This window comes from Phyllostomus hastatus, unplaced genomic scaffold (assembly GCF_019186645.2).
Source record: "Phyllostomus hastatus isolate PE091 unplaced genomic scaffold, TTU_PhHast_1.1 phas_scaffold_46, whole genome shotgun sequence".
Lineage (NCBI taxonomy): Eukaryota > Metazoa > Chordata > Mammalia > Chiroptera > Phyllostomidae > Phyllostomus > Phyllostomus hastatus.
In genome coordinates this window covers 12,714,744-12,726,676 of record NW_025334032.1, presented here as the reverse complement: position 1 = coordinate 12,726,676, position 11,933 = coordinate 12,714,744, and positions in this window count along the sequence as shown.

The following is an 11,933-nucleotide window of genomic DNA, read 5'->3' as shown; positions in this document are numbered from 1 at the left end:
ATTATTATTTTGCTAAAATGTAAAGACATATTTAATGAGCTGCAAAAATGAGATTCATTAGTTCCATCATAAAAGCAAACACTTGAATGACAAAGGCAGTGAGAAGATATTGCTAATGATCTCGCCACAGGCTTTATTTATCTTTACCAATTATTAGGAACACTGTGATATCATGAGGCTTATAATACACATGGCAAAGGTGGTACTTCTGTAGTTAATGTTCAGTTCACAGTGCTCCTTCAGCTATGCTTTAGGCAAATATAAAGAGGCCTTTGTTTCTTGACAGAGTTAACTTTTTCCTCTGACAAGTTCAAGTAACAGAGGCAACAGGAATGTGGCAGCAGAATATTTATAGTTGAGATATTAAAGCAAAGTTAAGACATCCTTAGGTATGGCAAGGATCTGCTCTGCCTTAGTAAATGAAACAGCTACTCTAGGAGTACCAGCCAGGTTTTTCTCTAGAATCAAAAACTGATCTTGCTATAGGTTGAGTTGTGGTAGGTTCAGTTGTGGTATTTGAACCCATCACCATAGAAAGGTCATTCAGATTCCATGCGAATTTCCACCTCTTGCTAAAATGCATGATGCCTGAGGTTAACAGCTGCTTTGTCACTGCTTGAAAAAGTTGGCACATTGCTCTAAATTGTCTATCTCTTACTAAAGTGTTTAAATAGTGCTGGGGAATGTTTAATTGCAAGTAAAGGGGAAAAAAACATATTGGGAACATCTTTTTCCAAGAAAATGTCAAAAGCTAATTCGCTTAATTAAAAGTTTGAATTACAGCACCTAATTTTTTAATTGAATGAGAATATTATAATAATTAAAGACAAACAACGTTTCTGAGCAATTTTCACATTAACATTAAACTTAGAATTTCAATATCCCATAGTAGAGTTGATCTGTTTTTGACAACTTTGCATTTTTGGAATCTATGTCCTGTATTTTTTCTTTTAATTGGTAGATTTTATTGGCTATTGCTGTATGTGTAGACATGACCTGAACTCTATGCTCACAGTTTATATTTGTGTTGTCATCCTTAAAACAATTCTTTATGGTGTTGTATAGAACAGCAGTCCCCAACCTTCTTGGAACCAGTGACCGATTTCGTGGGCACAATTTTTCCATGGACCGGGGTTGGGGGTAAGACAGGAAGCAGAGTTCAGGTGGTAACAGGAGCAGCATCCAAGGACCAGGAGGAAGAAGGTTGGGGATCCCTAAATCTTTAAGAAACTCTTAAATTCTTATTTAGGAGAAATATGTTGTGGTGATATGGCTATTCCCATTAACAGTCTAGGATCTCCGATATTTAAAATCCTTTCTTGGAAGTTATTTAGTTCAGTGATAGACTTTTAAAAGGATGTGCACGCCTAAAACTAATTAATAAAATTTCCAGGATTTAGAAGGGGGGTTCTACCCTGCATGCTACTGTTGGCTGTATGAATATGATGTGGGGGAATGGTTACCTACTGCCATAGTGAATATACCATGGCATACCAGTAGCTCTTCTAGTTAACATTTGTAACCTAAATTGGTAAGTGCTATCCATCTGGTGACTATGACTATACTGTATGATTCTCTCACCTCCTTGCCATTGAGAAGTTGTGTAAATTTAACACATTCACAATTTTAAAGGAAAGAGGATTTTAGAAAAACTCCTGGGTCAAGATGTAGTGATGAGAAGTAGAAAGAGCACTCCCCAGCAAATTGTCTGAATCTTGCAGTTTCATTATTTTTCCAATTGTAAATGGGGAAAACAACCCTCATTTCATTTTGTAAGTTTTGTAGGTACATGTGCATACTCATGAAAGAAAAATGGTAGATCCATAAAAGGCACAAGCATTGGGCCCTTAAGTATACCAATATAGCCAAATTTCTTCTGTTTGCCTGGATAAGAGGTGTATGAAACTATAGTTTCTAAGCATGGGTTTCAGCTGTCTGACAACATCCTCATTAAGAGTGACAAGCCAAGCTCTTGGGGTCCAACTTCTATACTTGGTAGAGAGATACACAAAGAGTAGGTCTAAATGAAGCTTTGTAACCAAGAGAGCACAAAGCATGGGGCAGGAAGGAGTTGGTTTCTCAGGGACTTTTAGGGGTAATCTTGTTAAGAAACATAGGAAGATTGTTTAAATGCATTTTAAGCAATAGTTCCTCCTTCTTGATATATCCAGGGCAGTAATCTGGTCTTTGTTTTATTTGGGGGCTGCCAGCCCAACTAGTGATAGGATTGGCATGCAGCAGATACTGGCAACGTGCTCATTGTCATCAGATGCCAGCTTAACTGGATGCTGCACAGAAAAGCCAGCATCCTGTGCTTCAAATGCCAGGTCTGATTTGTATGAAACCAGTAGGTAATTTTCTTTGTTTGGAGGGATTATTTTTCCCCTTTCACAATCCACAGTTAATTTTCTGGCTGAACATAATATCTGGAAATAGTATGTTCATTACACATTGGTATATACAATACTAGATACATAGGAGGCAATCAGTAAAAAATGCATTTTCTCAAGATTAATGTTTTTGTGTGTGTGCAACATCACCCATGTGGCTTCTGTCTGATTTGTTTCCCCCAAAATTGAGTCTGAATGGTCTTAATGCAAGGGTTAATACTTTTGTTGCTATGCTGTCAAAATAAGAAAAGCTGTTTAAATGCTCAGTTATGACCTGAAGGTTTTTTTTTCACAATGTATTCTAATTTAGTATCTAACCCCTATGATGCAAGGCAATGAGAATAAACTTGTTCACTGAGAATAAAAATTTCTTTTTCAGATAGGAATGAGAATTAAAAGGCACAGATTTGCCTTTAAACAGCGTGACATGTTTCACTGAGGTTTTGGCTTATGGCTGCTTCCTTCCTAAGTAGCTAGTTAGCTGAAAAACCTCAAACTATTCATCTCTTTTTTTTTTCCGCTTCAGAGAAACCTCAAGCAGCACAACATGCTGACTGTATAAAGCCATTCTCAAAATACGTGGCCATTTTCTTGGAAGAAGTCATGGTATCGAGGTGGTGATTGTGGAATGTGGATTGCAGTCAGTTATGCTAAAATTTCATCTAATCCCTTCAAAATTAAATAAATTAAATACTAATAAAACTCTTTTACTGAGGTGTCTACAACCCCATGAAGGCCTCAGAGGGATACCTACAGCTGCATTTGGGGTTCCAACAGAGTGCAAGATTATTTTCTCAAGTTTCAGGCTTAAATAAGCTGAAGATTTTGTTGGTTCTGGGTTAAGGTGGGGGGAGGTTTTGTGAGGATTAATGGAGCCATTTTGAACACCGTTGCTAATCAGGCTAAAATGGATCACACACTTACAGGAATGTTGGCCATCACAGATACGTTTCTGTGTTTGTGTTTGTAGCATACACAGCCTACTTAGTATCTTTTCTGAACTTATTTAAGTCAGTAGTAATTACTTGTTAAATATCCAAATCCTTGGGGAGTCAAGGTATAATCCAAAATAAACTAACTTTGGAAGGTCATGTGTATCTGACTATTATGGACACTTGTGAAAAGTATAGCAAGGTGATTTGAATTTCTATTTGACAACAGCCCACTATAAAGTAACAGCTCCCTAGTGGCTGAGCTTATTTTAAATATAAACATCTGAGTTACTTTCTAAAGGTTTGATAGAATTTGTTCTTTGAAATATTTGAAGCAAAATTGGTTTGGAGAAAATATGAGTGCTTACTACACAATAAAAAAGACATTAGAAAGATTTTGTGTTTATAAATTTGTTTTTTAATTATATTTTTCAAGGCATCATCAAAATTGTTTTAGTGTTGTTTCACACAAAAAACTAAGCCCAGTAATAAAATTGTCTAGGATGGCTCCTCCTTATAGGTACCTATTTAATGTTTTCAGATAGCACTTTCTAGAAAATTCTATTTTCATGGCGAAGAATAGATATAAATTGTTAAAAAATGAAATCCTTTGCTTGCCAATACTTCTGATCATTCAAGAGGATATGATATGCTGGCAGATCATAGAAAATGTGGAATATATTTAGTTGCATAAGCTGAGTCTGTATTTTAACCATAATGTGTGACTTTGTAAGGAAGTTTGGGCTCAGTGGGTAGGGTAATTATACCCACCCAGCTCTGTTCCACTCTGACTAGGGTTGTGTCCCTTACAGAAAGCATGTGTTACAGACTCACTTGCCTCTTCATTACAGCAGCTGTTACCCTGGTAAATAGGCAAATATGTTATCTTGGTTCATGGTTCTGCATATCTGAAAAACAGTTTTCTCTAAAGGGTGAAGTAGTTGAATTGTACACAATTTTTAGGCTATCAGTAGTTTTACACTAAACTTATTTGATGGTAGCAGAAACTGCTATTCAACATTCTGGAGTAGAAGGCAAGAAGGGGCTGACATATTCAATCCCATTTAAGCAGGATAAGAGCAATACAAATAACCTCTAGAGAAGTTTCATTATTTGCCTACCTATAAATGATTATTATGCTTTATGTTTTCAGTTGACATTCATGAATAAACTGCACAAATTTGTTTGAAACTTTGGGGGTAAAGCAGGGTGGAATTTTGCTCAAGATAAAACTTATACTTTGATCTGTGGGATGGGAATATGTAAAGTCTCTACTCCCACAACCCACTTTGGTAGACATTCAGGAATTTGATACAGAAAAATCAAATGAATTTTTGTTCATTGAAGAGACATGGTAACATGCAGCAAAACATATCATAAAACCCTAGGTGCGAGATGCTTCATAACTTTGGTATTATCATGACAATGTTGGTCTTTTTGAAAATATAACTTGTGGTACAGAAATATATCTGCAGAATCTTAAAGAAAACAAAGCTATACAAAAAGTTCTTTAATCATACAGCTGTTGGGTTGCTAGTATAAGTTCAAATTATCTATTGGGTGTAGAGTTCTTGATAATATTGTGAATGTCAATGTGCTATTTCCATATCACCAACCAGAAGGCATGCTCAATTTTGAAATTATTATTTTTGTAGTTACTTACAAATATTTGTACAACATTTAAATTGGAAAATGTTTTCACCATTGGTGGCCATTTTGTACATTTTCAAGAATGAGGTAATCCTATATCTTAAATCACATAAAAACAGTTAAGTGAAATAAAATACATTTCATCTTTCCTAGGACTCCATAAGGCAAAACAAATATTGACCATGTTTCCTATTTTTATTTATATTTAAAGAGGAAAATGATGACAAAATCAATCTCTGGAGTTACCACAAATGTAATTTTGATGCCTAGCTTTTTCTAATGGTTTCCAGGCACAGCTGATCTTTTAGAAAATGACTTTGGCTGTGTTTCTCAGAACATTCCCGTTTGGATCTCTGAAACTTTATTAGGTTGTCCATGTCACCAACAATTGAATGGATTAAATCCTGACTATACATGCACACAGAGGGTCATAAAAATCTCAGTTTTTAAAGGGCCATTGAAGGTAATTTTAGACCAAAGCCCCACAGCAGGAATTCTTTGCCGCCCTCCTAATAAATATTGTGTATAAAAAGAGTATGATGGAGGAAGGCTGAAAGCAAAGCCACCCTCCAGAAGAGAAATGAGTGAATATCAGCAAAGCACCATGATTAAATAAAAGATCTCAGAATACAAGCTATTAAGAGTTTAATGCCCAATATCTGAGATGGCCAATGGAAGATGAAGTTAGGAGCAACAAGAGCAGCCTTGATTTTAGGCATTAGGGGACAGCAGGTAAAATCAGACCAAATTGCCATAAGTTCAGCATCTTTGTTCCTGCCTTTGAAACAATGAGACCAATGTCTTTGTTCCTGATTTTGAAACAATAAGACAAATATCTTTCTGATATTAAATGCTGGAGCATTTCTATGATGAACTTACCACCTTAAAGACAGATATTTTATTTTTTTTAAAAAATGTGACAACCATATTTTTATAATATTCATTATGAGCCACTTATTATTTTGCCAAATTATTATAGCTTGGTGAGAAAGTCTTGTTGTTTCAGAAAGTGGCCAACTTATCAAATAGTATGACATCACATATGATTTATTAATATGTTTAAATTTATTATAGTAATTAAGGCTTCTTGGATTAAAAAAATCACATATCTTTTCTGTGTGGCCTGAAAATGTTTGCTGCTTGAAGTTTTTGAAAGCTTTCAATATCTGGAGGAAAAAGGGCCTGGGTTCTTAAGCTTTCAAGTGTCCATTGGACAGAGATCAATCACAAGTACTCAGTGTCATGTATGTTGCAGGAATTGTGTGGGACTGGGTGAAGTCCCTGTGGCACTGACAAATGTTACTCCCATCTTAGCTGCCCTTTGTGTTTCTGTGGCAGTAGGATCTCCCAGTTGGAAGCAGGGGCACAGTCAGCTCTGTAGAGTATCTGCTCCCATGCTCCAGCTAGACCTTCTTGAAGATGGCTCCCTCGTTTCAAGGGAATTCCACTGCCATCTCTCTGTCTCATGTTTATACTCCTTCTCTCTTTCTGGGCTGCTACCATTTATCTAGTTTTAGCAATTGAAGAAACAGACTTTTCAGGTATATCTCTGAATCTTTCTGTTTGGAGCAACTTTCACAGACTGTTTCTGTGTCCACAGTGGATGACCAGGTCTGTCAATGGGAAATGGTGGAGATGAAAGAGTCCTGCAGGAGATTGCTGAGAGTGTTTGGGTGTGGGTATGAGGGTGGAGAACAAGCACGGAGGCTGGCCACATATGATCCCATCACATGTCCATTTATAGGGAAAATACTCTTATATATATATATATATATGTATGAACTCACATTCACTTATCCAAATGGTTGTCATTTTTATCTCAAAATGATAGTTTTTCTACTGATGTGTGGAAATGAATCTAAAAAAATCTGAAGTATATCTAGCATTTCTTTTAACAGTATACATTTGCAGATGGCTTAGTTAGGGTGTGTTTATAACATTCTGTTTGGTGGTACTTTGTAGAGTCAATGCTTCATGCCAGACACAAAGTTCTCTCCATGTGTTAATACTCACAATAGCCTTGTGTTGTCCTCATTTTATAGAGGAAAAACTGAAGCACAGTAGCAAATAATCTTGCTTCATTTCAGATAGGTTTTAGGTGATGGACTTGGGATTTAAAGCCCAGAAGCTTGGCTGTAAAGTTTATAGCCCTCTACAAATGCCATACTGCCTCTCAATAGTTTATCAATGAGTCTCTAAGACCCAATGTACTTACTACTACTCAACTACAATAGAACTAATGGCTTTGTCTACTCAGCATCTATCTTTTTCCAAGAATTCTCCCTCTCTCTCTTTTTTTGAAGAACTATCATTTCTTTCCTATTAAACCTGTGTGGTTACAGCAATACTTTCATGCTAGTATAACTCAGAGTTACTATTTATGACCTTCCTCCACTTCCACTGTGGTTGGGAACCTAGCATAGCTGGGTCAAATGGTATACTTCCATGAAATTTTTGGACCTTAGCATGAGGATGAGAATTTATTCTTTCTCCATCAGGCTTAAACTTGAACAGTTACAACTTCAAAGATAGTGGTGTCAGGTTTTCTGCCATGTGGACCAGAGATATGAGATATTCTAACTTGATATAAGAGAAAAGATTGGGGACCTCAGCAAAGGAACAGCATGAGACAAGAGGAGAGCCCATACTTGCATTTCATGCACTTATTCCAGTTGTCCTGGATCTACATTTATTCCTTTCCTGGATTTATGAGTAACATTCTTATATTCTTTAACAAATATTCTATTTTACTAGATAGTATTGAAATAGTTTTATTTACTTTCAATCAAAAGAGTTCCAGCCAATGGAATAAACACAAAATTGTGGCAATATTTTTATTCACTTATTGAACACACATACACATAAACACATATATCTTTAGAGTGCCCACTTTTCAGAGCCAGGTGCTGTTTGGTGTTAGGTACAACATGGTGAACAAGAGAGATAAGGTCCCTGCTCTCGTGGAACTTATTTGTGTGTCCAGAGATCCCAAACAAATAAAGAAATAAACACAGCACATTTCAGAGGGAGAGTAAATACATCAAACAGGGAAATGATAAGCCATTAATGGGCAAGGCTAGGGTTGGCTATGTGTTCTGGGATGGTTCCTCTGAGGAGAAGACTTTCAGGCTGAGGTCAAATGGCCAGAAAGAAGTAACCCTGTGATGCCTGGGTTCTAGAATGTTCCATGTAGAGGAGCAGTGACTGCAAAGTGCTGGAGGGGGAATGAGTTGGCTAACAGTGAATGGTAAATGGATGAGTTTGTTGCATTCAAGGGACAGAGGAGTTTGAAGACTCATGGATGGGGTGGGGACAGGGCTTATAAAGGTAGGCTGATATTAATCCCTGGTATCCCTCACATCTGCAAAGGAGATAAACAGAGAAGGCCAGTTTTCCCCAGAGAGAAAGACAGATTAAACAAATAAACAAACAAACCCTCAGAATCTTTCTTAGTGCTGGCTTATGTGACTGGAGAAAGGAGAGAAAAAGGTAAATAGTGTATAGCCCTGAACAGGTGTTTTTTTCTAAATGGGAAAGAAAAATTAAGGACAAAGTGGGGCTACATGGATCATGGGAGTACCATCTGGGATGTGCTTTGGGCAAACTAGTACCATTATGCTAGCTCTTTTCTGTAAAGAGAGGTGTAGAGAGCTGTTGCCACCTTGAAACGATGTCCTATTTTTAAACTGAATTGAAGGTGCCTCTTATAGTCCCCCTCCTTCAACCTAACTTTATCTTCAGGACCTAGGTAGGTTGTTATGTGACATAGAGCAGTGAATCTTAAATTTTAGCACATGAAAATCACCTGGAGGGCATGCTAAACACAGATTGATTTCTGATGCAATAGATTTGGGGTGGAAACTGAGAATCTTCATTTGTTACACGTTGCCAGGTGATGCTGTTGGCTGAGGAACCACACTTGGAGAACCACTGATATAGCCTAAGGCTTGATGGGGTCCACATCAGAATCAGTAGAAGGATATGCTCTGGGTGAAAACATGCCTGATGACATATTACTTGTTAATAATTAAGCTATTCTAAATGTTGCAACTCCCGATAGCTTTAGTAATGCAAGACGGTGTTACATTCAAGAGGATCTTGAGTGGAAAACGACTTATGGTGAGCTCAAATGTTCTGCTCTCTGGAGAGTAGGTATGTGATGGGTAAGGTGGTAATGGGAATTTCTTTCAATGCTAGCTCTTTGGGGAAAATAAATCTTAACTTTTACTACATGAATTTGACACTTTTCAAGGCTTTGATTTTACTAAATCACAACTATATTTTTATTTTTAGGTCTGGAATTGATATACATTCTAGTCTTAACCTGCTAAACTTGTAAACTTATTTTTCTTTTTCTTTCACAATGGCAGCCTTTTAATCACTTTGTTTTTGTAAGAAGCTGTATGAAGTATTTTGCATGAATAATTATAATTATGTAGATTCTACTGCATATTTTTTCTACTAAGTAAAATGATTTTTACTCTAAGGACTTAAAACATACCTGGCAAGCATACTAAATACTTTCATGTGTCATACTACAATAGTATATAGTTTTAAAATTGCAATTAATTCATAGGTGACAAGAATGTTATTCAGATTGTATATTTCCCATTCCAATAGATTAATATTCAATATGAAAAAGTGACATACACCATGAATATAAAAGCAAGCTTTTTAATGTATAATAATAGATGCATCTTATGCAGAAAAAGCATTAGAAAAAACAATAGAAGGGGGGAAAAAGACCCCAAAAGTGTATTTGATATCTCCTATTCTGATTAAGATTATAGGATCACTTTTTAGTGTATTTCATATTTTTATTAGGCAATATGTGAATATATTAATAATTTACTAAAAGGGTATAATAAGTTACTTACCTAATTATTCTACTAAATATTCTATGAAATTCTGCACATAGTGTTTTGTAAACAGGCTTTAGTTTTGCCATCTTGTGTACATTGTTGGATTATAAATTAATTTACTGACTGTATTAAATCATAGATGAAAAATATGAATTGTATTAGGGAGATAACTGTTTCCTAGTTGCCTTATTTTAATTGAAACTACCATAATTTTTATTCTTGCCTGTCCTTTGTTTCCACTGAGACATACTGTACACTCAAGGTTACAAATGGTGGGGATTTTGTTCCTGCTCTATGGCTGAGGCAGCAAGGGATATTGTTTTCAGTCTTTGTTTTATAAATAGTAATGGAATAGATTCAATATTGCCATTCTGCCTGGCCCACAGTTCATATCTTTGTATAGCTACAGCCCTAGAGCTTGTGGTCAGTTGTTGGCCAGCCTTACTTTGCTGGTCCATTTTTCATAATGTGGGTTAGGCAATAAACTTCACATTTTTTCCTTATTGGCTAATTAATAAAATCTGGGACATTTTCTCAGTTATTATTTATTATCACACCCTCAGGCAGCTTTCCTTAGAGCATAGGCAACTCATTAAAAATTGGTTACACTTTGCAGTTTTTTACTGGACACAAACAACCTCCTTATTTCCATATAGAGTGTCTTGTATTCTTATTACTTAGGAGAGTTGTCCAGTGCTCCTTTGGCCAGAACCCAGTGTCTTTTATTTCACTCCACCTAACTCTAGGTATCTCTTGTTTTATGTTAATACAGGATGAAGAACCTAATTTTGATTTATAAGTTAGGGCTGTGAGAAATCTATTCTGTTAAATTCAATTTTTACTGAAACTTGCAATGGTCTATTTCACTATCTTTCTCAGCACTGTTAAAAGTATCATTTTCTGTTATACTTGGGTAGTTGCTCTTTCTCTTATCTTAGTTTAAAAATAAGTAGAGTGACTGAAAAAAGAAAACAAAGGAAAGCAAATTGATTGTCTTATTACTTGGGCCTATTTAAAAATCTTGTGCTACGTTTCTCTTGAAAAGCTTTTCCTCACTGAATTCTAATTTTAATTAGTATCTCTTGCCTAAAACTCCACAATGATACAATATTGATTCTGTTCTTTGTTTTATTTCTACATGAACTTATCTAATACAGGTTGTAACACAACATTAACAAAACTTTCAAATCGATAAAGCCTTCCCTAAATGTAACAGTACATATTTCTTATGAATGCATTAGTTAGGGCAAATAAAATTTCATTTTTAAGGTTTAAAATACCTAATTGTAAGCAAAGTGTTAACTAGATAGGATAAGTTGAGGTTTAATTTAAGTTTATTTTTTGGTTTATAGATTTACAAATATTTCCTTCATTCAGTATGAAGTGTTGAATGGATCTAATGCAATTTATTTATATTTTCATACTTAATATAAATCTCCAAGCTGGGGAAAAACAGATTTAATTTATTTCACATTTTAGTTCTATAACAAACATTTAGTTAAAAAATAATTATTACCTGAGTATTAAAGGTTGACTCAATTCATTCATATGATTGATCCAAAGTACATGGGTAAAATAAGACTACTTTTCCCTGAGATGGTGCACTGTAAGTTATGGATTATTCTATGACATTCTTGATATTGAAAGAATGAGACTTTTCTAACTTTGTATCCATGTTATGTAATTCCTCAGTATAGCAAGTATTATTCTTCATATTCATTAGCAGCTGATTGTAGTTGGAAAAAAACAGAAATAAAATTTTGTTTTTATCAAAAATACATGAGAAAAAAGATACAAAGGGAAAAATACATTTCAACTTTTGCTTCTAACAGTGTACTTTTTAGATTTATAAAAGAACAGTAGGTATTTTCCCCTAAATAATTCTCATTTGTTGAATTACTAATGCAAAAATAAATTAAGAAAGGAGATCTCATTTTTTTTTCTTTTCTCCTGAGACTGATTATTTTTTGTTTGTTTCCACAATAAGTCAGCTCAGAACATATAAGATCCATAACATTTCATTGTAATGTATTGTGGGCTGTTGGAGAGGTTAAGTCATACAAGGGAGCTGGCACCTTAAATGGGTCACTGCCACCAAC